This window comes from Stegodyphus dumicola, chromosome 5 (genome assembly GCF_044657685.1).
Source record: "Stegodyphus dumicola isolate Sdum_Otavi_A_Nest chromosome 5, ASM4465768v1".
In the NCBI taxonomy this organism is placed as follows: Eukaryota; Metazoa; Arthropoda; class Arachnida; order Araneae; family Eresidae; genus Stegodyphus; species Stegodyphus dumicola.
Window position 1 is genome coordinate 72,707,748 of NC_140772.1, and position 24,452 is coordinate 72,732,199.

The window sequence follows — 24,452 nt, forward strand, 5'->3', positions numbered from 1 at the left end:
ACCTATACTACGTGGACACCTAGCTTAATTGGATTGATAACAGATTTAAAAGCTCTTTAATGCTGTCTGGAGTCCTCTTATTGTTTTTGTCTTTAATTAGTAGTACGTGCTCCGAGAGAGGAATCTGAACGGGAGCTTGTTGCTTTTTGCGGGCGCGTTTGTTAACAACCGTCTGGAAAGCATCTTCCACTATCTGTTCGTGGTTCACTTCTTCCTCTGTTCTGAGAACAGTGTCTTGTTGAACAGAGGGGATGGGCTGAACAGTGTCAGAAGCTGAGCAGTACGGAACACAAGTTGGAAATTTATCCTTAAGTGCCTTTAATTCACCATAAAGTTCTGCAATTCTGACCTCTTGGTCGTTCAAAACAATCGTTATATCAGCTAAGTAATCTGCCAGGACAGAAATTACTGCTGAGGTAAGTTTACGTCTACCTCGGTGCTTTTCTAGGAGTCTCAAAAACTTGTCTATTAAGGAATTCACCTTCACAGTTGGCGTCTGTACAGAATCCTCTGAAGTCTGTGCCTCTTGGCTAATGACTGCTGGCTGATCTAATTTATACAGAAAATTGGGTGAATCGTCTCTGGTTGCCATCAGAAACTAGTACTAAATGCCAAAAGATTCGTAGGCAGAAGATAAACAATGTTGTGCTTACACAGAGAATAAAGTATAACGCAGTGTAAAGTCTTTAAGAAGTGTAAGTTAAAAACATAAATTCAATGCTAATGATAACCACAAGTAGAATACGCAGAAATATTAAAGATACGCACCACTAAGTACATTAACAGTGCTATATGCTAAGTACTCGTATTACAAAAACAATACTAAAACAAGTGAATGTAATACAGTCAACAAAAAACCATAAAAAAAAACTGAGCATATGGTGTAAAAGTCGCAATAGAAGAGTAAAACTTCTACAATTACAATCAAATACTAGTGCGCTATAATAAGGAAATTACACAATTATGGTAAATAAAATAAAAGTCAATTGCAATTACGAATGCAAGTAAAACTACACTAACAAGTATTAGTGCCAAGATAGTGCTGACACATGAGTGCAATACGCCTAATTAGTTCATTGCTTGAAGTGCAATTAGCAAAAAGACATAAAACTTTTGCTGAAATAATAAAAACACTTAGCAGGCAGAAGAAAAATTGGTGGAATAAGATATTACTTGAATTTAATTAACACAAGAATACAATGCTGTTACTGAATTAACACAAGAAAACAAGGCTATTTCTGAAATAGCACGTATTGCAGATAAAATAAGTCACTTTTGACAAAATAAAATTACTAACATAATTTATAACATAATAAAATTACTAGCTACATAATACTTAACTACATAAGAAATTAATTTTGACATAATAAAGTTACTAACTTATAAATTATATGCTGACAGAAAATACTGCGTTACACAAGCAAAAGCACTATATACTACAATTGCAATCAAATTTTAGTCCGCTATAATAAGGAATTTACACAATTATGGTAAATAAAATAAATTATATAATACATTATTTTCTCATTTTAATTCATTAATAATTTTATGAGTCATAAATAAAAATTTATTTTATAAAAACTTGTTTATTTTATCCAATACTTGTTCTAAAAACGAAATTCTTAATTCCTTTTATATATACATTCATTTTGTAACTGGTAATAAATTTGTTTCCTTCGAGTCAGTGAAGGCCTTTATCTCAAAACATCAAGAAGACTTCTCCCAGCGCTAATGACAGCCATTACCCATTGTCGTCAGGGGTGCGCGGACCCTTGTCCCCTTAGGCAATGGGAGATGGAAGACGTACAAAAATACGGGCTAGACTTTTTGCCGCATTTTTCCGCTATTACAAAAACACGGGAAGATCCGTTTTCGTGGGTACATTTAAACTAACAATAATCCGTAATGAACCGTTAAGAGACCTGCATAAAAGAACGAGAAAATCCGGTGCAAACCGTTAATGCGTTAAAATATTATTTTCTAAAAGAAGTAGTTACAAATTTCTTTACAGCATAGGAAAAGCTAAAAAAATATCCAGCCCTGAAAGCATGCAATAGCTTTATAATTATTTGGACGTTAATTATGCTTGATAAATATGCTAAATTTTTAAAAATCAATCTCAATTTCAAAAATAAAAATATGTAGAAATTCTCATTTGTGAAATGAGGAGCTACAACCAGCTTTTTCTTGACAATTATACACGCTGCAATAGGCAACCACTGTTGAATTTCTGCAAGTCGTCCCTACTCCTCGGATTTACTATACACAGATCGTATTTTTTTTTATTCTCGAGTGTCAAGATATAGAAACATCTTTTTACTCGACTTCTGATAAGGATCGGGTGGGGGGAGAAAGGTAGGGTGAAAGGAGTGTGGGAGGCGGAAAAAAGAGAGTGAGGTCCGCACTAGCGGCAGCGAAAAAAGGGGAGGTGGCAAGTTCAGTGTCGTTATAAGATGTAGCTGCGGGTGGTAAACCGCAGAGTCAGTTTAGCCTGAATGAGTCAATTAAGGTTGTGATTCTTATGTGGGAAGGATGTCAAATGGGTAACGATGTTTTTCTCTGGGATGCGGGGAGTGTCTGAGGGTGCTAATAAGGCTATTACTATGGGTTTGTACTGAATAAAAGAAGTTGACCGCCAATCGTTTAATGTACTCTTGAATAAGTTCGATTCGAAGGTCTCTGTGAATATAGATGTTTGGAATATACCAAGGAGCACTGATAACTTCTCGTAGAATTTTATTTTGTAGAATTTGTAATTGTTTAATATTGGTTTTAGCTGCATGTCCCCAGATCGGTGCTGCATAAAGGAGGGCTGGGCACAGTATGGAGCGATATAGAATTAATTTGTAGTAAATAAGTTGCTTTTTCTACCAAGAAGAGGCCGCATAGTAGCTGTGGTGAGTTTAAATTTTTGTACTAAGGACCGGAAGTGGGTTCTGAAAGTAAGTTTTTGGTCAAGGGTGACTCCAAGCTATTGGTTTCATTAATTTAGTCTATTTCTTCGTCAAATATTTCAGGGAGTGGAGGATAGTATTTCATGTTTCCTTTACGGAAAATTATTGCCTTAGTTTTATCAGTGTTAATTTTAATCTTCCAAAGGGTAAGCCATTTTTCCAGTTTTATGAGATTGCTTTGGAGTTGGTTTCTTACTGCGATAACTGTGCAGGCTTTAGTAAGTATGGCAGTGTCATCGGCAAAGAGTGCAAGATGAACAGAAGGCTCTTTCGGGATATCTTCTGTATAAATATTTAAAAGGTACGGCGAAAGTGCCGACCCCTGTGGGTCACCAGCATTGATTACTCTGGTGGTAGAGTAAGCAGTACCGATTTTGATTCTGAATGTTCTGTTGCTGAGAAAAGAGGCTATTAAGTGAATAAAATGATCTGGAAAATTGAGAGTGATTAGTTTGTAAATAAGGCCTCGATGCCATACGCGGTCAAAAGCTTTCGCCATATCGAGTAATATAGCACCTGTCGGAAGCTTGCAGTTGTAGCCTTCAGTGATAATGTTGATAAATCTAAGAAGTTGGTGGCAAGTGCTATGATGATTACCAAAACCGAATTGTTCTTCTGGGAGAAAATTCATGAAAGGGTGAATTTTTTGGATGTGGAAAAGTAGGATTTTCTCAGTAACTTTAGATAGATGGCTAAGTAAACTAATAGGGCGATAGTTCCGTGGAAGAGTTGGATTTTTTTGCGGTTTAGCAAAAACAATTATTATAGCTTGCTTCCAAGAGTTAGGAAAATGAGCGAATTTGATAATGTTGTTGATTATCTTAGGGGTCTAGTCTGGACACCGGTCGAGATCGATATCGGAAAACCAGTCGGGATTCTCTTTCCACTCGACAGCAGAAGGGAAAGCGAGTCTGGCCTAAGGCTCCTCTAAACCAGGCTGAATCACCAACTTTTCTCTCTTGGCGAGGGAGTGAACGCGCTGCCAATTTTGGCGCGTTTATCGCACACGCTGGCTGAATGTCTGCTGTTTTTTTAAAGATTTATTTTATAGACGCGCGGCATTCAGCATATAAACTTTTCGGATAATTTATTAATTCTCGAATAGTATATAGACGTTTTAACTTAAATAAAAATTTCGCGTATATTTTGTAAACATATTCAAAATAACTTATTCTTTAGATGTTTCAGTTTCGTTAGCAGACTAAAATAAATAAGATATGAATAAAAACTTTCAATAGTGTCAAATGGGGAAATAATTAAAGCGTAGAGTGTGCAAATAAATTTATCTTAATGACATTTTAACAAAAATTTCCATAAAAACAGTGTAAATTCATACTAAAAAAATAACTTAAGAATATGTTGTCATTTAAGTCTGAGGTATATGGAAATAATTGTGCAAGATTCTGAAGAAACACTTTCTTTTAAATGTGTGAAATATTTCATAACATATATGGAAGAAGAAAGTACAGCATTCTGTGTTTTGGATGCTTTTTATCAAATGTAATATAAATACGAACTAGAAACCGTAATAAAAAGTCCTTCCTCTTCAATCAGATCACCTTTGTGTTGCATTGTATTTGTAATACTTCTAAAAATCCAATTTTTACCTAAATTAAAAAACAGTTATTCCATAAAAGATAATAACTTTGAACGTATATAGAATGAATTTTGTAATTTGAGTTATGTTACAAAATAATTCATAGTTTATATATTTTATACTAATAATTTAGATAAAACCTGTCCAATTTAAGAATGTGTGTTAACCACATTCTTAAATTGTAAAAGGACGACTTAACCACATGTAATTCATTTCAAAGCATAAAAGAAAGCTTATTTTTTATTTTACACAGCAACAGCATTTTCATGCAGTCAGGTTTTTTTAACTGCTAGTTATTATACATAATACTTAATTTTAAACCCATTCTTATTAGAAAGCATAACTAAGAAACTTCTTTTTAAAGCACCACAGTGATTGCAAAGAATGTCGTTAAATTTACAAAAGTATTGAAGATATATTGAACAGCATTATAACAAGAAAGTACTGTACAAAATATGTAAATTGCATAACTTCTTTTTTAGTATTTGCATAGTTTCCTCCAAATGAACCTTAATGGGAAGTTATCTTGTGAAAATTTAAAAGTATTAAAATGGCCTCTATTTAAGATGTAACTGCATTTATAATTATTTTGTAATTGCGAATAGATTATATTATTGCAAATAGATTATGCACTTACAACATAATTGCATAAAGTAATGAAATTAAGAGTTCACAGATACAATGTAATATAATTACAATGCAATTACCTAAATTGTAATTATAATCACTTATTTAATACCACAATATTATTACAATCACAATGTAATTTAAATTGGGTACTATATTTGCATACCCTCCACTCAAAAGGAGGTACTGATAAGCCTGGAAGTTATTATCAACAAAAAGCCTGTTCAGGACAGTTTGATGACAATTTCCACCGGGCGAAAAGTACATTCTTAAGCCCAGGCAAATCATGACAATAAAAATCATTTAGTCTTATGATTCACTATATTTTAAACCCTAAATTTGAATTCTGCACCAAATTATTTACCTATATTTTAACATACTTTATGAATTATTAGAAGCGATATGGCAAATATCTTCTAAAAATAACTGTAAAATATTTGTATCCATTAATTGATTCAGATACACACTTTTATTATTTAAGTATATCAAAATAACAGTTTCATGTTCCTGAAATACAAAAATTATGGAAAACGTTAAAGTAATATTCTTAGAAGCATATGATATTAGTCACCAGATGCAAAATTATAGCTAATTTTTTGCTCTAAATACAATTTTATTACACAGTAGTCAAATGTATAACTTAATAACATGTTATATAAAAAATTAATGATAATAAGTTTATCAGAAATGAATTAATTCTGCAAATAAACTTTCTGCACTTGAAAATTTTCTACACCTGAGGGGAGGGAGAGATCTAGTAAAATTAGATTTATTATAACTTCAGTTGGACCAAACACCTTCTCTCTATATATATGCATCACTAAAGAAATAAATAAAATTATCATGCTTAAAAAACAGATATACCATACCAGTTTTTTTCCCCCTTGTTACCCTTTACATTGAGAAATAACAAACACTGAAAAATACTATCCTTGAAATTTTGTTTAAATGAAGAAACAGACACCATCTTTTTATTTAAGCATTACACTTCAAAAACAGATACACATACCAATTTATTTTCACTAGCCTTTATACTGATGACATGCCATATAAAAATGAAAAGAATTATCCTTGAAATTTAGATAAAATGAAGTAACACAATGGGAAAATTTATGCACACGGACATCTTTTTTCTATTGCATGTTGTCTGACATGATCCACAAGTGCCTAAAAATGTACCCAAAGAAACGCATTTCAATATTAACAAAAAATTGTTTACAGATTAAAATTCATTCATTTCATACCACTATTATAAACATCATGCATGAAACAAATCTGCTTTCCCATACTTTTAAGTAAAACTTTTATACTGGAAAATAGACTATATTTCTATATATTAGAAACAAGAAAATACTAATTTGAATGTTCTGCTTTCATTTCTAAATCTTTACTCCATTGCCAAATTGTATAATACTGTGATTATAAATAAACTTGCACAATCCTTGCAATTATTGAAATCAGATTATATATATTTTGTCTCACACTATTCAATTTATTCTATTGACTTCAGATGTCAATGTCAAAATTCTAGAAGTTATTTTAACCAAGAAACAGTAGTGGGCACCGTGCATAAACAACTCATCTAACTTTTTAACAATAGTGATTATAAAATAAAGAAAAAAATTACATATCATTCCAACGATATTGCAACTATAGTATAATGTTACATATATCTTTAGCAAACATTCAGATTTTATCTTGACTTTCCAAATTATTATTTATTTTTTAATAAATTTCAATATGCTAATGATTTTCATGTTACATTACTATAAATTCCACAATTAGCACAGGAAAGCAAAATCCGCGCTTTATATTAGAAGAGAAATTTCTTTTCCACATTCAAAACATCTACATTGGCGATGTTTGGCGACGGGTACATTAACCCTAGACTAATTTAATTATAGCTATTATTACAGAAATTAGCAGATACTCAGGTTATTGTACACAAGAATTTCACTTTACTTGCACATTATAAACATCAGAGAAGATATAAACTCTAAATGAAGGCGTAATTAACATTATACTTACTAAGCAAAGTTCAGCACCTGGACCAGGTTTCCAATTGTCTCTTCGGCAATTATTTACCCATATTTTTCTTCTTTCTTCATTTTTAGGAAATTTTACCAATGTATGACCTTTTCGTGAATGATTTGAACAATTAATAGCTGTACATCCGCCCATTTTACACAAAAAATTGTTGCACCGTAACTACACAGCCACCATTAAATCTCCCACTTGGGAGCGCGAATGCCTGATGATTCAGCCTGGTGTATAGGAGCCTTAGTCTGGCCCCTTCAAATTCCGTCGACGGAAAGTGAAGGCGAAATTCCGTGCGGAAGTGACGTTTATTGCATAGCAACCAGTCTATCTCACCTCTACATTGCTCCAGGCTCAGGGGAAGGGGGTAGTTTGTTGTCAAAAGGGGCTGTTTCGCACGTGCTTATTACTGAAAATGGCCGTAGAAAAAAAAATCAAGTTCGAGTAAATGGTGAAATTTTTCGAAAATATACGCTGCTGGATTTAGTAAAGTGTATGGAAAAAAGAAATGGGAACGTTAATGGATATTTTAAACGCAGAAAGAAATAGCCTTTTCAAAACTTCAGGTATGTGAAGAAACGTAAACATAATTTTACGTATGATCTTTTGCAAAATGGAAATTTTCTAAAAGGTTACATGTTTGTAAACTATTTATTAACAGAAACTTTATGATTAAAATACGTTATTTTGTCTGAAAAGGTATTTATGATTAAAATACATTATTTTGTCTGCAACAACGTCATAAGTTAAATCATTGAAATATAGTACCGCGTACGCGTGTTTAATATTCCTAATGAATTTGAATAAAAAAAAATTTTAATTTTTAGCAACCCATGATTATATCAATAATTTTATTTATTCAGCAATTATACCTATCACGTAGCTACAAATATACTATGTATCGTAGATACCAATAAGCAGTGAGTAAAATTATAAAAAAATTTTAACAAAAGTAATAGGAAGAAAAATAAAAAAAATTAAATAACTATAGGTTAAATCATAAAACATATTATTTTGCACACACACACACACACACACATATATATATATATATATATTATATATTAACATATGCAGTGAAAGGAAATTGCAATATATATTCCTATTTATACCCTTTTTAAATCGATTCCACCAGTGACCGTGTGGTAAAATCGCTGAACACTGGTAGTTCGGTCCGAGGTCCAAATACTCCAAACGGGTTTGTTGTATTACCAACATATCTCTGATAACCAATATATCTGTCATTACCAACATATTTCTCGTAATATCCAAAAGCATAAAAAATTAAGGCATACAAAACCTGTTTTAAATAAATAACTATATGTATATATAAATGTATTATAAATATATTAATATATGCAGTGAAAGGAAATTGCAGTACATATTCCTATTTAGGCCCTTTTTAAGTCGATCCCACTAGTGGCCGAGCGGTAAAATCTCCGAACACTAGTAGTGCGGTGCGAGGTTCGAATCCCGCGAACGGGACGTATGCGCGTCATTACTAATGTATCTGTCATTACCAATATATCATTGGTAATGACAGATATATCATTGGTAACCTCCAGAAGCATAGAAGTTTAAGGCACAGAAAATGTGTTTCAAATATATATATAAAACTGTATAAATATATTAACAGATGCAGTGAAAGAAATTGCAGTACGTGTATATTTATACCCTTTTTAAATCAATCCCACCAGCGGCCCGTAAAATCGCTGGACATTAGAATTTCAGTCCAAGGTTGGAATCCCGCGAAGGGGCTGGTTGCATGGATTTTTTCGAGGTTTTCCCCATGTGTTACGTGTGTACGAGCTAGTTTTCCTTAGAATGTCCTCCACGAAAGCAACCCTCACTTTAGGCAGATAACCCTCGAGGCTTTGCCGTAATTACATAAAACCTAAACTAAGCACTTTTTTGATCTGAATAAATATACACAAAACTGATGTAATATCTAAAGGTAGACCACATTAAAAAATCTGATAACTAATTATAAATCTTGCATTATAATATTGACAAGAATTTAACCGAAAATTATACAGGAATTTAACTTGTTTTATACAGGAGATTCTAGAAACTATTGGAAATTGACATTGATATCGATACAGTTAAAACTACTTAAATAATTTTTTAACTCAAAGCAATTTAATATAAATGTTGAATTTAGGATGTGCATAGTTTGAATTATATACTGCATATTCTTTAATGCATGTCTAATGTATTAAATTTTTATACACTACAAATTCAAATAAAATTAGAGAGAAATACATTATAACTTAAAACATAAAATTTCAAAATTTATAAATTACTCATAAAAGCATGAAATTAATAACGTTGATATATATATTAGTTTAAAAATTACAATTTTAAATTAAAAGTATGCACCCCTTCTTTATATGTGAAATAGGAAAACACCAAATATATTATTTTCACTAAAATTTAATTAAGGCATTTGTAATGTAGAATAAATAAATAATGTAGAATCGTCAGCATCAAATGCGTTATTTCTATAGCGAAATACTCGAGTTTTTCACAAATCTTAAGAAATTAAAATATCTATTACGTACACTTTCAAAACAATCCGTGACCTCCGCCGTTCTCAGTTTAGCTCTAAAACGACAGTCAGGAACTTAAACGGCAGCTGTCCAGCTGACGGGAAAATTTTCGACGCGTCGATCTCTGTAATGATCGATACGATGACACCAGACTCGCTTTCTGTCGAGTGGATCGCAAAAAGCGACCCGTTCTTCTATCTCGACGGTGCCCAGACTAAGGCCCTTGGTTAGGCAGGTAAGAGCGTTGATCGGAAGATGCTTCAGTGCTTTGGTCGAGATGCCATTGTGCCCTGGGGCTTTCTTCGTTTATAAGGCCCTGATGGTATTGGCAAGGATTGTTGGGGTAGTCAGGAAAGTGAAGTTGTACGGAGCAGGGGTATTAAGGAAGTTAATGACTACCTGGTTGACCCGCTCAATATGGTTAGTCGTACGGAGTGGGATTAAGAGTGAATGTATCTTCCATATAATCCGCAAAAGATTTAACTTTATCTTCTTCTGTATACGAAATTCCACTTAGGTCCATGGATAGGTGGAATAGGTTTATAAGGTTTCTTGAATTTGCGGGAAATGGCAAATAGGGAATTGTCCTCTATAGCTAGGTTATTTAGGAAATTGGTCTTTTTTTTGGTTTTGAAGTTCTTGATTTTTCTGTTGATTTCTTTTTGCATAGAGTTTGGTTCGTGTTTGAGTTGTGGATCCCTGGTGGTTTGCAATCTTGTAAGCATCCGGTTTTTCTCTTTAATACTAGTTCTTATATCGGCAGGCAGGGGGAGGAAAGGCTTGTTCACATAAAAAGTATTGGTGGCTTCCTTTAAAGCAGAATTGATGCTGTTGGTAAAATTTGAGACTTCGAGTTCTAAATCTTCTTTGTTTTTGATGCATGGGTTACCTTGTATGGAGTTATTCAGAATTTCAGAGTATTTGATCCAATTTGTAACTCCTATACTTCTGTCAAGTGCGGGAGGTATTTATTAATGGGGATTTCAAATACAATGGGGTTGTGGTCGGAAGACAGGGCTGAAATTACAGAGATATTGCATCTGTTAGTAATGTTATTTGAGATGAAGAAGTCAATTGTGGTGGCGTTATTGTACCCGTAATGGGTGGGCTCGTCTGGAGCATGAATGTTATAATTATTTAATTGAATGAGTTTAAATATGTCATTTCCTTTTTTGTTAGCAAGTCCTCGGTTCCAGTAGGGATGTTTGGCGTTGAAGTCCCCTCCGACAATGGTAGAAGTATTAAAATTAAGGAGGTGAGTCAATTCTTGTGCGCTGGGATTATTATTTGGTGGGATGTATATATTCGAAATTTTGAATTTTTTATATTCTATTACAATTTCTATTGTGTTACTTTCGAAAGTGGATTAGGAATTTGAGAGTGTTTTATGCTCCTTTTAACAAATGTGATGATGCCATCGCCTTTTCCTGTCTCACGATCCGTACTGTAAGTGTTATAATTAGCATAAAGTACTTTGAGTGCTGGTCTAAGGTGAGTCTCTTGTATGAGTATTACGTCAGGTTCAATTTCAATAATGAGGTTGGATAATTCATCTTTTTATGGTAAAGACCGTTTGCGTTCCAAGAGATGATTTTTATGTTGCACCTATTCTTGAATTTATTAGAATTAAAGATGATTTCCTATTTTTTCAATGATTTCGACTACTGCGATTATTTTATCAAGAGGTAATTTCTTGGTTTTAGTGTTTTTGAGTCCTTGTATCACTATTGTCCTGATTGTTTTTAGCGAAGAGAAGTCAAAGAGGTCTGACAGGGAAGATTCTGCGGTGCTGGTAGTTTCTTCTGTTGGATTTTCGTTTTGAATGGAGGTTTGAGCGAGATTTTCGTTACTGTTTGATGTCAGCGGAAGAAAGTCTTGTCTTCTTTTGGTCCAGGGATTGGTTGCTGGTGGAGGACTGGGTTGGAACTGAACTTGTTTGTTTTTTGGTCTGGCCGGGCAATTTGAGAAGTTGGTTGGGTGAGGACCTTTGCAGTGATAACATATGGCTGGCTGGTCGCGACTACGGGTGCATTCTATAGGTTTATGATTGCCTCCGCAACAGACGTATACCCAGTCTCTGGTAAAGCAGAGAACTGTGAAAACTCCCTGGCATCTATAGCATTGTGGAGGGTCAGGTTTCTTGCGTAATGATTCTATTGATACGTTCATATAACCTATGCGTTTGATTTTGAATACTTGCTTATTTTCTTCTGATTTTAGTTATGTACTAAGAAAAGTGGAATTGGTTTATTTTCTTTTCTGTTTCTTAATAGTGTAATAAAGTTAACCTTGAATCCTTTGTCAAGAAGTTCTTGAGTGATGGTTTGGGGATCTGTGGTGATGAGTAAGTCTCTTATTATGACTTTTAAAACTTTATCTTCGGGCAATAAGTAGGTGTGGGCTTTAAGCTTTGTTTCTTCAACTATTTTGCGAATGAATCGATGTGAGTCAGAGTCTGCAGGCTCTATTTCAAGGCGGCGTCCTTTTAAGGTGCCAGTTATCTCTTTTCCGGTTTACTTGTTTAAGTTTTTTAAGAATTCATCCGCTTTTGGTACGTTATCTACGACAATAATAAGCAGTTTATCAATTCTGCTTGTTTTTGGGCTGGAGTTTGGTTTTCTATTTGCGGGAATGGTGTCACTTTTGTTTGGTTGGTCTTTTGGGGTGGTAGTGAGCTGAGTGGCTGATTCATCTTCGTTGTCCAAATGCACGTCGTCTATTTGGTTCTCTAATAGTTTATATCAATTGCTGGTTTTGAGCGAAGGCTCCTCATCGGAGTCAGAATCCGTTTGTCTATGGCGCAGTTTTCTTTTTTCTTTGTTCTTTGAAAATACTAGTGGATAGAAGTATGTTGCAGAAGTTTTTAATCTCTTCAAATCTATTTCTTATAAGGTCCATGTTTAAAGTAAGGTGACGTCATTGATTACATCATCCACAACATAAAATATGATAAACAATAAAATTTTTATTTCAAATAAAAATGCAAAATTAAATTGATTTTTAATATTTGGAAGCCATAAATAATATTTAAAACACGGAATTTATGCATAATAAAACGCATTATTTTTTAAATAAAATGACAACAAAGAGTTGGTTACCATAAATAACTTCTCCAGCAGTGGGTTTACCATAAGTCGTATTGCTCGGCAAAAGAAATATCGCCACAAAATCGCCAAAAATCCGTGCAATCATCTACCAAACCAGCACTTATATTCATTACATTTAGATGAACAGTAGCTGATTCATTATAATTTCTAGCTTTGAAAATGCAAAAATACGGTTTACTTGCACGTAATGTCTCATAACTACCATGCTTCACATCAGAGATTTTGTTTCATAAAGTAATACAAAACTGGCGGGAAAATGAGACTCTTTTGGCGCAATCTATGGCGAAATTTCGTACAGGGGGAAAGCAAGGATCAAGGTCTGTATTTAATGTGATCGGTCAAGTTTGGACAAGAACCAACGGCTTGTTGTACTTGAATACTTTGTAAACGGTAAGTGATTCATAGATTTCGTCATTATTTGCAATGCTTTGCGGTTTTTACTGATTTGATTAGTAAGGACGACATTCCCCAGTGTTTAGTAAGCATGATAGCAGCGTAGTATTCCTGATTTTGTTGAATATATTTTCGAATCTGTTTATTGTTGTACGCGGTATTTGGTCTAAACGCCGAAAAGCAATATCCAGATAAATACTTCATTATTGATAATTGTAGTCTGTAATTCGTTTTAAGAAGATTCATTTAGATTAGATACATTTCATTTAGATTTTTATACAGAGTTTATTTTTTCGAATAATTTCTGAACAAAGTTTCTTTGACTAATCTTTCAGATGCCATCCATGGTGATACTTAATGTTTATTTTTATCTTATCAGTAATGTGATTATTATTTTCTTGGCGCAGTTGATTAAAGCAGCAGTTAATAATTTTAAAATTCAACTTCACAATAATGAGCATATGTCTGCCATCCCAAATTCGGATGGGGATACTCAGATAACCGGCACTTGGCGAACTTCCTGAAATCGCGTTATTACCTTTAAAGCAAGACCCAGTGGATCTCACCTGTTTCATCGTGTTCCCCATTCATCATTGACAAAGGATCATTCTCCTAGCCCATTACAAAACGCGGAAAAATCATATACATTCACTTATATTAATTTTTTATCTGTGCAGCAGAAGGTGTAGTCTGGCTGATCTCATACCCAAAAACTATAAAATTCTTTCCCAGGAAGAATTCCTGGTAAAATCCTAGTATACGGTGCAGCCTTGGCGCGACTTTGAAAATTATCGCCAACACCAAAAATGATTCAAAGAACGTCTACATATATACTATACACTAGATACTATGTGTGTATATAACATAGTATATATACTATATATATAGTTTATACTATGTTTAATTATATATTTTCTTTGAATGACCCGTTAACTACTCATCACAATGTCCGCTTTTTACTGCTCATCATAAAGTCGCCAAAAGTAGCCAAATCCCGTGTGCACCAGATACTAGGATTAAACCGAATTCCTTCCTTGGTTGAGAACAGTGGCATAACTAGAACACTTAGACCCCTATGCAAAAAATTTTCCTGTCCCCCTTTCCCAATAAATTTAATGTGCTTAAAAATAAAAAAAAATGAAAAAAAAAAATCAAGGATTCCAGAAGCCAATGTTTCCATGATGATTTTTATCACATCTGGATTAATTGTTGAAAAAATAAAAGCACATTCTTAGGGAAACAGTTGAAAGTTATGTAACATGAAGAAGAATAAAAAGGAAAATAATTTCCCTTGACCAACTGGTGAAATGAAAATTTGGGTTAATCTTTGGATTATGGTAACTTGGCAATTTTTTGGCGAAAATTTGGTACCAACCCTGCTACAGCAACCTGCTAGTTTTTGTTTGGACGCCACGAAGTAAAGGCATCTTTTTCCAACAATCTGCTAGCCGAATTACGCTTATGCTAGAACTTTTATGGAACGAAAATGCTTAATCATGACAAAGATTAGGTGCGAAATTGGGGAAAAGTGCAGAATCGCAAACTGCTTGCCGCGTTTTTAAAAATTGCACATACACGGTATCCATGTACACGTCAACCTATTTTCACTTAAAAAAAACATCCCAGAATTGCACAAAAATGGCATTGCGCACACTCTTGACTTTATCCATGTACTAGTCCTAGCTAGTAACCTTTATCGCCTTACCAAAATGTCGCCAAACTTCCTGTTACCATATTCCAAAGATTAGCCAAAATTTGCTTTAGTCGGGGTATTTGACGTCAGATGATTTTAATTCAGTTACTTAAGACTTTTTGTATGAGCGCGAGAGACAGATTTTTCTCTCCTTTCACTGAGATGCATACTGATAATAAAGTAATAAGTCTATATAAAAAAAGAATATGTCGACGTGAAGAATTAAGAAAAGGAAAAAGGAAGAAAGCCTAGATTTGTGGTGATTTTTATATAAAATCCAAGAAGTTTTACATACTAACGTTTTAAATTTTTATATAAAATCTGCGCCTAAGTTTTCTCGGTAAAATCCTAGTATACGGTGCAGCCTTGGCGCGATTTTGAAAATTATAGGCAACACCAAAAATGACCCAAAGAACGTCTATGTATATACTATACACTATATGCATAGTATATACTATGTATAACTATATATATTCTTTGATACTATACACTATATACATAGTATATACTATGTATAACTATATATATTCTTTGAATGACCCGTTTACTACTCATCGTATATGTCCCGTTTTTACTGCTCATCATAAAGTAGCCAAATCCCGTGTGCACCGGATACTAGGATTAAACCGTTTTTCTCTTAATTTAGCAAACTTATAAATAATTAGTTATATTATAAACTGACAGACAAGATAATTGATAAACATACAGAAAAGCTACTACATTAATGTATAGTACTCTGTGATTTACTCAGCTTACGAACATGATTTATGCAATAATATACAAGTAATAAATAAGAACTTTTATAATGTAAATCATACATTTGTTAAATATGAAACACATTTATCATAAACTTCATGAAGGAAACTATTTGGACATACAAATTTTTGTAGAAAATATGAATGGTATTTTTTTTCCTCATCTTTAAAAAAAAAAAAGAAAAAAAAAAAAAGTTTGGTTGATCTTTGGATTATGGTAACTTGGCGAAAATTTGGCGACCAACTCTGCTACAGCAACCCTCTATTTTTTTTTTCGCCGCCATTTTGTCTTCACGAAGTAAAGACATGTTTCTTTTATTTTTATTTACTGAACACTTTTTCCAACAATCTACTAGCCGAATTACACTTATGCTAGAAATTTTATGTAACAAAACTGCTTAATCATGACAAATATTAACTGCAAAATTGGGAAAAAGTGCACAATACCATACTCCTTACGCGTTTTTCAAAATAACACATACACATAAACCATGTACACGCCGACTTATTTTTACTTTAAAAAACATCCCAGAATTGCACAAAAATGGCATTGCGCACACTCTTCACTATATCCATGTACATTGCTTTTTTCTCATAAATTAGAAAAATTTCACGAAAATGAAAAAAAATTCTGTGAATCTTTAAACTCGGTGAAAAGCACATATATGAAATTACCTGATCGCAAAAAAGTATATACCCTTTCCAAGGATGAACATTTCCACGTATAAAATAAATAAAATATCCAAAAACTTTTACCTCTAAATTATCTATTATATTATAAACGTCACCAACAAATTCATACCGCAAACATTACAAATGGTTACAAATACTGAGTGTCAAATGTTTAAATTATTTCCATGCACGTTTACTTCAACTGAAACGTATACCAAATTCCTACAAACATAAAATTCACAAAATAACTATAATTTAATTAAAATATCACTAAACCATGTACATGTCGACTTATTTTTACTTAAAAAAATATCCCAGAATTGCACAAAAATGGCATTGCGCACACTCTTCACTATATCCATGTACACTGCTTTTTTCTCATAAATTAGAAAAATTTCACGAAAATGCATGAAAATACTCAACGTATTCTACTCAAACGTATTCCAAAATACTACAAACATATAACTCACAAAATCACGATCATTAAATTAAAATATAATTAAATTAAAAACACTACTTAAAATATAAATAAGCACATACATTAAATTAATTACAATTAGAAAAAATGTTATTAAATTAAAATTAGATTACAATCCTAATTACTTTAAACTAAATCATTGCTAATAATAATTTTCCAATAATATCATATTAATTTCTTTACTCCTTACATTTAGAACAATGCATAAAAATAATATCCTCAAATGATTAAAAATACCATCTTACCTAATCTTCAGAATCTTCATTACGTCGCACGCACACTTCCACTATTTCACACAACACACAATGAAGTTTAATACAAAATAATATAGTACTACAGTTTTCCAAATTCCCCCCCTTTTCCGATTAAAGAACTGTAATTCGTCCATTAATGTCACATGACATATCTCATGATCTCTCATTTCCTTCACACAAAATAATGCGTAATCGGAACTAAGTACTTCTCGCACTATTACCAAAGTCCTAGGTAGTAACCTTTATCGCCTCTAAAATGTCGCCAAACTACCAGTTACCATATTCCAAAGATTAGCCAAAAAACCTTTTGGTACTCTAAACTACTTGAATACATGATTTGGAAGCACTTCCACAGAGAACCCGGTAAATGTAAATATCGCCATCTTTGGCGATAATAGTTCAAACCTGGTAACCCATCGGATAATTAACACTGTCGTTGTTCGCATTTGCAGATTTATATTATTCTTCTCTTATTTATTATTATTTTTTCTGAATATTTTAACAACGAATAAATAGAAATATTTTCGTAGATAAACGCCGGTTCTCGGTTCGGGATCAAAGGAGGGGAGAATGCTAATTTGTAACATGGCTGTTCACGTGTTCTTAATTATTAACAGCTCTATAAGAACCATGAGGTTTCCAACGTCTAAAATAATTTGTTTTCGTAGACCACTAAAAAGTGCATGCGCATTTTAAATAATTAAGTAATGCTTTTATTTTTATTACTGGTTATTGTCATCTAAAATTCTGAGAATAAATCAATTTTTATGGCATAAAATTTTAACAAGATAATATATTGTTAATGCTTTTCTAACAATAACCTTTCAGGGATGGCAAGTGTGACATAAATAGATGATTAAATTGAAATAAAAAATATTATTGATTATGTAAGATGACAGAATAGTTTGATGCATCACCATGGTCATCAAAATTAGCAAACCACTGCTGGTGTTAGGAATATATTGTTCTCTGTGTTAACTGGAATTTAAGACAAATTTTTTTCTTTTATCACGTTTAACCGGGTAATTTCAGTACATTAATACGAATTTATATTTTTTATTTCCATTATAAATGTTTGTATATTGTCTTATGCTTAATATATTGTTTTCTGTGCTAACTTGAATTTAATACAAATTTATCTTCGTATATCACGTTTAACCGGTTAGTTTTACATCTACATGCTTATTATCTGTAAATTTTTACTACCATATGCTTAATATATTGTTTTATCTGCTAACTTGAATTTACATGCACTAAAAATCACGCTTACGGCTCTGCTCATCGTCGATGAATCGCGAGCTTGGCGAGTAAAAATGCAACGGCGCCAACGGATTCTTTCCTGAAGCACCAACGGGTTCTCTGTGGATGAAAACCCCATGATTTTTATAAAAAATATGAATGCTAAAGTTTTTTACTGTTTTATTTTAATTTTCCTCAGTCCATACTGCTCTACTTCTCTAATTTTTTCCCTCCGTCAATAAGTGTAATTATAATATTGGTGGCCAAAATTCATCATTAGAGACAAAAATCCTTCTTTTAAAATTTGCGTCTCCTAACCTTCGTTTCCTCAAAATCATTTATCAATATTTGGACATCCATTTTCTCAGCCATCTCAGCTTCAACGCGCTATAGTGATAGGTTTCACAACTGATCTTGTGTCATAGTGTTTCTTAAATATATTTTTATTAGTTTCAGTATTGAAAATGACCTCTCACCTGTAGCTGTGGTTACAGGTTTATGATAAATACAATACACTGAAGTGACAAAAGTCATGGGATACCTCCTGATATTTTGCCGGTCTTCCTTTTGCCCAGCGAAGTGCAGCAACTCGACGTGGCATGGACTCAACAAGTCGTTGGAAGTCCCCTGCAAGAATATTGAGCCATGCTTCCTCTATAGACAACCATAATTGTGAAAGTGTTGACATTGCAGGGTTTCGGGCACGAACTGACCTCTCGATGATGTCCCATAAATGTTCGATGGGATTCATGTCGGGCGATCTAGGTAGCCAGATCATTCGCTGCAATTGTCCAAAATGTTCTTCTAACCAATCGTGAACAATTGTGGCCCGGTGACATGGCGTATTGTCATCCATAAAAATCCCATCATTGTTTGAGTACGTGAAGTCCATGAATGCCTGTAAGTGATCCATTTCCAGTCAATGATCGGTTCAGTTGCACCAGAGGACCAAGTCCATGCCATGTAAAAACAGCCCCGACCATTATGGAACCACCACCAGCTTGAACAGTGCCTTGTTGACAACTTGGGTCCATGGCTTTATGGGGTCTGCGCCACACTCAAACCCTACCATCAGCTCTTACCATCTTGCCAACTGAAATCGTGACTCATCTGACAAAGCCACGGTTTTCCATTCGTTTAGGGACCAACCGATATGCTCACGAGCCCATGAGAGTCGCTACAGGCGATGTCGTGCTGTCAGTAAAGGCAATCGAGTCAGTCTTCTGCTGGCATAGCCCAGGGAAGACAAATTTCGCCACACTGTCCTATTGGACATGTACCTTGTACGTCCCACATTGATTTTTGCGGTTATTTGACGCAGTGTTGCTTGTCTGTGAACATTGACAACTCTACGCAGACGTCGCTGGTCACGGTCGTTAAGTGCAGGTGGTCGTCCACTGCGCTGTCCAATTAGATACTCTCGGCACACTCTTGACACTGTGGATCTTGGAATGTTGAATCCCCTAACGATATCCGAAATGGAACGACCCATGCGTCTAGCTCCGACTACCATTTTGTGTTCAAAGTCTGGTAATTCTCGTCGTGTGGCCATAATCATATCAAAGCCTCTTCACATGAATAACTTGAACACAAATGAAAGCCCTGCTAAACACTTCACATTTATACATTTTTTATACAATACTACTGCCATCTGTATATTTACATCTGTGTATCTGTATTTAAAAATCATAGGATGTACACTGTGTAAAAAAAAGGGGGGTTGCACTTCTATATTTCTTGTTCTACTGGGCCGATTGACTGGTGGGTTTGTGTATCATCAAAGTGAAAGCATCTAAAAAAAAAAAAAAAGTGTATAAATAAAAACGTGTTGATGCCATAGTTGTACAGAATATATCAATTCCAGTGCCGTGTGTTGCCCAAAGATTTCATATATACATGGGTTGATTTATGCAAACCAGCGAGATACAGCAATCCAATAAATGCTTTAATTTCAGCCCCCATTAATCGCTGTTGTATCTCTTTCTCGAGAAAAGGACTCATTAATTGAGCCAATAAAAACATTAGTACAGTCAAAAGTCTTTAATCCAGATTCGTCGGGATTTCGGCGATTCCGGATTATCGGTTTTTCCAGATTATAGATCATCAATTTAAATCTGGTAAAATGGCATGCAGAAATTATAAAATTAAAAATATGAAATCGTAATTTATGAAATAAAGAGCAATTATGATCTAAAGGGTATCAAAATTTACAAAAAAAAAAGCTTAATATTTATTTGTTTACTTCATTAAACATTTTTTTCAACACGCATATGCGTAAAGCATGCATTACGCATAGTCGAAATTAGAAAATTGCAATCAGAAAACTGTTTGATGTGTATTCGTGATATTTATAATGACGAGGAATTTCTATTAAATCATATCAAAGGCGGAGTGCATCGAGATGAAATACGACATTTAGTAAAGAATTATAAGCCGAATAAACTAAAAACATCTGACCTGAAGATAAGGATAGTGCTGACAGATCAACTTCCAGTTCATTGCACGACGCGATGTCCCTCTTCCCCCGCAGAGCAGCGTGAAATTGATAAACAGATTTTGGAATGGTTAGAGAAACAAAGGATATGCCTTTATCCATTTTTGCAGCAATTCCACTTTTTGTTTGATGGACATCGGAACATGCTTTTGCTTGTAGGTCCTTTGGCAGCTCCAGAATCGGAAATTCTTTTTGACATAATCGAAAGTTCAAGCTTACTTTTATAAAATTGCTCTAAATGTCTGCAAAAAATAATAAACCGGATCCAATTCGAAGATTAAGGAACAACACAATCTGCAACATTAACTGAAATAGATAATTTTCGCTTAGCTTATACTGTCCGTTATACGTTAAACGTGCATGCGTAAAGGTATTATGCTGATGTGTAAATGTATTATGCGTTTACGCATGCGCAGAAAGTTTGTAGCTTTGAGATGCCGATTATGGACGTCCGGATTAAAGACTTTTGACTGTACACTTGTTTCTTTATCAAATCAGAAGATAAAAGTAAGTTGCAAGCCTCCAGAGGAGCAGCGATATTTTTTGAAACGCATGTATTCCTAGGGCGTTTCAAAATTATATTTTTAGCAGAAATTTTGACATTTCCACAGAATTTCATTTTATTCCATTTGTTATATTATCCTTTCCCATAAAATAGTCACTTTCATTTGAATCAGAAAGACCGCTCTCTAAAGCAGATTCTATTTCAGTTGAAGTTTGATGTTCATTGTAATTTTTTTCATCATCCGACTCTTCATTATTGGAAAACTCATTACATTTCCTAAAGACTTTCTTCTTCTGAAGAAAGAGTATGAAGTAAATTTCTTAAATGTTGCTTTTCTTTATCATAACTTCGAAAACGCTCCATAATGAAGGAACAATTTCAGTGCGCCTACCTATAATCAGAATTTGTAACAGAAATGCTCGTGCTAGGTGTGACATACTCTGGAGTGGCGATTACAAGCTATCTATTTTTAAAACTTTTTCACCTGTTCTTTCTTTTCAAGGTTTTCTTTCTTATTCTTGGGAGCAGCTACAAGAAGAATCGTCCATTTAAGAAAAAGGTTGGAGAGAAACAGCGAAAAAATGGAGGGGTTGGGAATGACATACCCAGCTTGATCAAACCCAGGCTAAAGAAGCATTGAACTAGAAAATTTAGGGATGGCAAAATTTTAAGAATTTAGAGTAGGCACTTAGAAATAAAAATTTATTGACGGCAAAATTTTTAGAAGGACGCTAGATACGCACAGAGCAACAAAATTTAAGCGTGGCAATTTTTTTTTTTTAATTTGTAGAACATCGGTCAACAGAATTAAAAACCCACAGAGATAGCACTGGAATACAAAATGCCTAGCGTAGATAGATCCTGCATCACGATTATGTGGATGGATGTAGATTAATTTGTGGAATGTCTAAAGAAAGATTTATACATAATGCAGCAATTTACAATTTCTGCTGTAACAAATTGATATTTAATATAATTGTTTCATACTATATATCAGTTTATGAAAATAAGATGATACTTTTGACCAATTTTCTTTATCTTCATTCCATAGTATACTAAAAACAAATACAATCGATTGTATAATGATATTGGTAATAGAAAACGATGCTGGTGGTGCACATAATTTTTACTTTTCATTAATTGTAATAAATATGTTATTGAGTTTTCCATAACTTAATAGTTTTGCAAATTAAAAATGTTTAATAAAATAACATATGCTTATAAAAGCTATGCAAAAGATAAGAAAAATTCTAACTCATTTATCTGGCAGATGGCTATCTCCCTGAGGAAAGGGATGACGTTTTCAGAAAAACTGGCCTATACAGTCAAAAGTCATTAATCCGGAGCGCATGCACATAATACATTTACGCATGCGCATATGCGTCTACGCACCCGCATAATAATGTAGCGAAAATCGCTCTTTTCGACCGAGCTCCTCATAGCTTAGCGGAGAAGGCGCAGGACTCGAAACCTGAAAGTACCGGGTTCGAAACCCATCAACGGCAAGATGCCCAATAATTGGTTTTTATATAAATATCCTTGTTGTTAATGTTATCTTATTTATGTAAATTTCCTTCTTATTCTTTCAGAACATTCCAAGTCTGAAATGTTTCAGCATGTTGACCAGCTGTATATAAGTAGCTCTTCATTCAGTTCTAGTTAATGAAAAGTCTTGAGTTTAGACTTGTACTTGCCTGTTCATTTGTAGGATCCCCTCATCTACGCAACAGTTTGGTGGAGGCGCCGGGTAGTTCTCAGTTCCTACAACAGTGTTATGCCGAAGCCTGCAGATTCGAGGACTTTCTCCTGAGTTTGGGCTCTTGCAGGATTCATGTAAAAGATCGAGAAAGATGGTTGATGAGAAGGAATCTGAGCAGAATTCTCCAGCAGCCAGTTCCGCTTCAAGTAATATCGCACCAATACCGATCCTGAAGTACCAACTACCCAGAAGCCCGTGTATATTCAGCGGGGATAGCCAAGAAGATACTAATAGATGGCTCAAGGACTTTGATCGAATCGCCAACTATAACCACTGGGATGATCAAATGTGTCTGGCGAACGTAATTTTTTACCTTGGCGGAACCGCTCGACAGTGGTTCGATAATAATGAAGATACATTTACCAGTTGGACTGTTTTCAGGACTGCTCTTAAGAACACCTTTTCCCCAGCAGCTGATGTAAAGCGCCAAGCTGAACGAGTACTACTCACACGTGCTCAGCAAATCGATGAGACCTCTGAAGCATACATTCAAGATGTTCTCGTTCTCTGCCGGAAAACAAACCCATCTATGTTTGAAGACAAAAAAGTGGCCCATCTCATGAAAGGTATTGCTGAAGATTTGTACCAGGTCCTGTCGTCCCAGAACTATGACAGCGTCGATGCCTTTGTGAAACGCCGCCATCACATAGAAAGCCTTCGACGAAGGCGTATCGCCCGATCACGATTCCAGAGGCTGCCTAATGTCTCCGCGGTGTCGGCCGATACGGACGCCAGTGAACTAAAGTCTATAGTGCACACCATCGTCAGAGAAGAGCTTCAGAAGGTCCTTACGCAAGTTCAGGGCTACATGGAAATAGAACCCGTAGCACCGAATGACATAGCATCTGTGTTCCGGGAAGAGGTTATAGAGGCGCTGGCACCACTCACAGGAGCAGGGAGAAGCAAAAACACTACCCAATGTTCACTTCCAGTTAGGTCGCAACCAAGACGTGAAGCAAGCCAGAGAACTGCTCCACAACGTAGGACAGATCTGTGGAGGACTGACGATAATGTACCTCTCTGTTTTCATTGCGAACGCCCAGGACATGTGCTGAGGTACTGTAGGGAAAGACGCCAGATATTTGAAAATGCAAGAGCCGCAAAGACATCCAACCCTCGACGGGACAGGGATACCGAATCTACATACAGCTTCGACGACGAATATGCACAGCCTAGTTCTTCCCGAATAAGGAGCAGTTCACCTTATCTGCGACGCTCTCTCAACCGCCGACAATCGCAGTCACCAGTACGCCGTTCTCCACGCCAAACCAATGAGGAAAACTAGCTCAAGCGACCTGTACAGGAGGTGAGGCTGCAGTTGAAGAAAATCCTCCGACGT

The 24,452-nt window shown here is 34.5% G+C and overlaps 1 protein-coding gene and 1 long non-coding RNA gene across 3 annotated transcripts in view; one reads left to right on the forward strand and one right to left on the reverse strand.

The window, feature by feature from the left end:
- Positions 1 to 5,437: 5,437 nt before the first annotated feature.
- On the reverse strand, positions 5,438 to 7,426 carry LOC146997139 (uncharacterized). Its single transcript, XR_015040998.1, has 2 exons — positions 7,207 to 7,426; positions 5,438 to 6,345 (listed from the first exon to the last, which is right to left on the reverse strand). It is a non-coding gene; the product is annotated as an uncharacterized LOC146997139 (long non-coding RNA).
- A 5,609-nt stretch (positions 7,427 to 13,035) lies between these two features.
- LOC118188852 (cellular tumor antigen p53-like) overlaps positions 13,036 to 24,452 on the forward strand; it is a 171,204-nt gene continuing 159,787 nt past the window's right edge. The window contains exon 1 of one of the 2 annotated variants that reach the window (XM_085816765.1): positions 13,036 to 13,261. The gene's annotated coding sequence lies outside the window, so the exon portion shown is untranslated. The remainder of the gene's footprint in view (positions 13,262 to 24,452) is intronic. The other variant, XM_085816763.1, reaches the window with a different exon arrangement.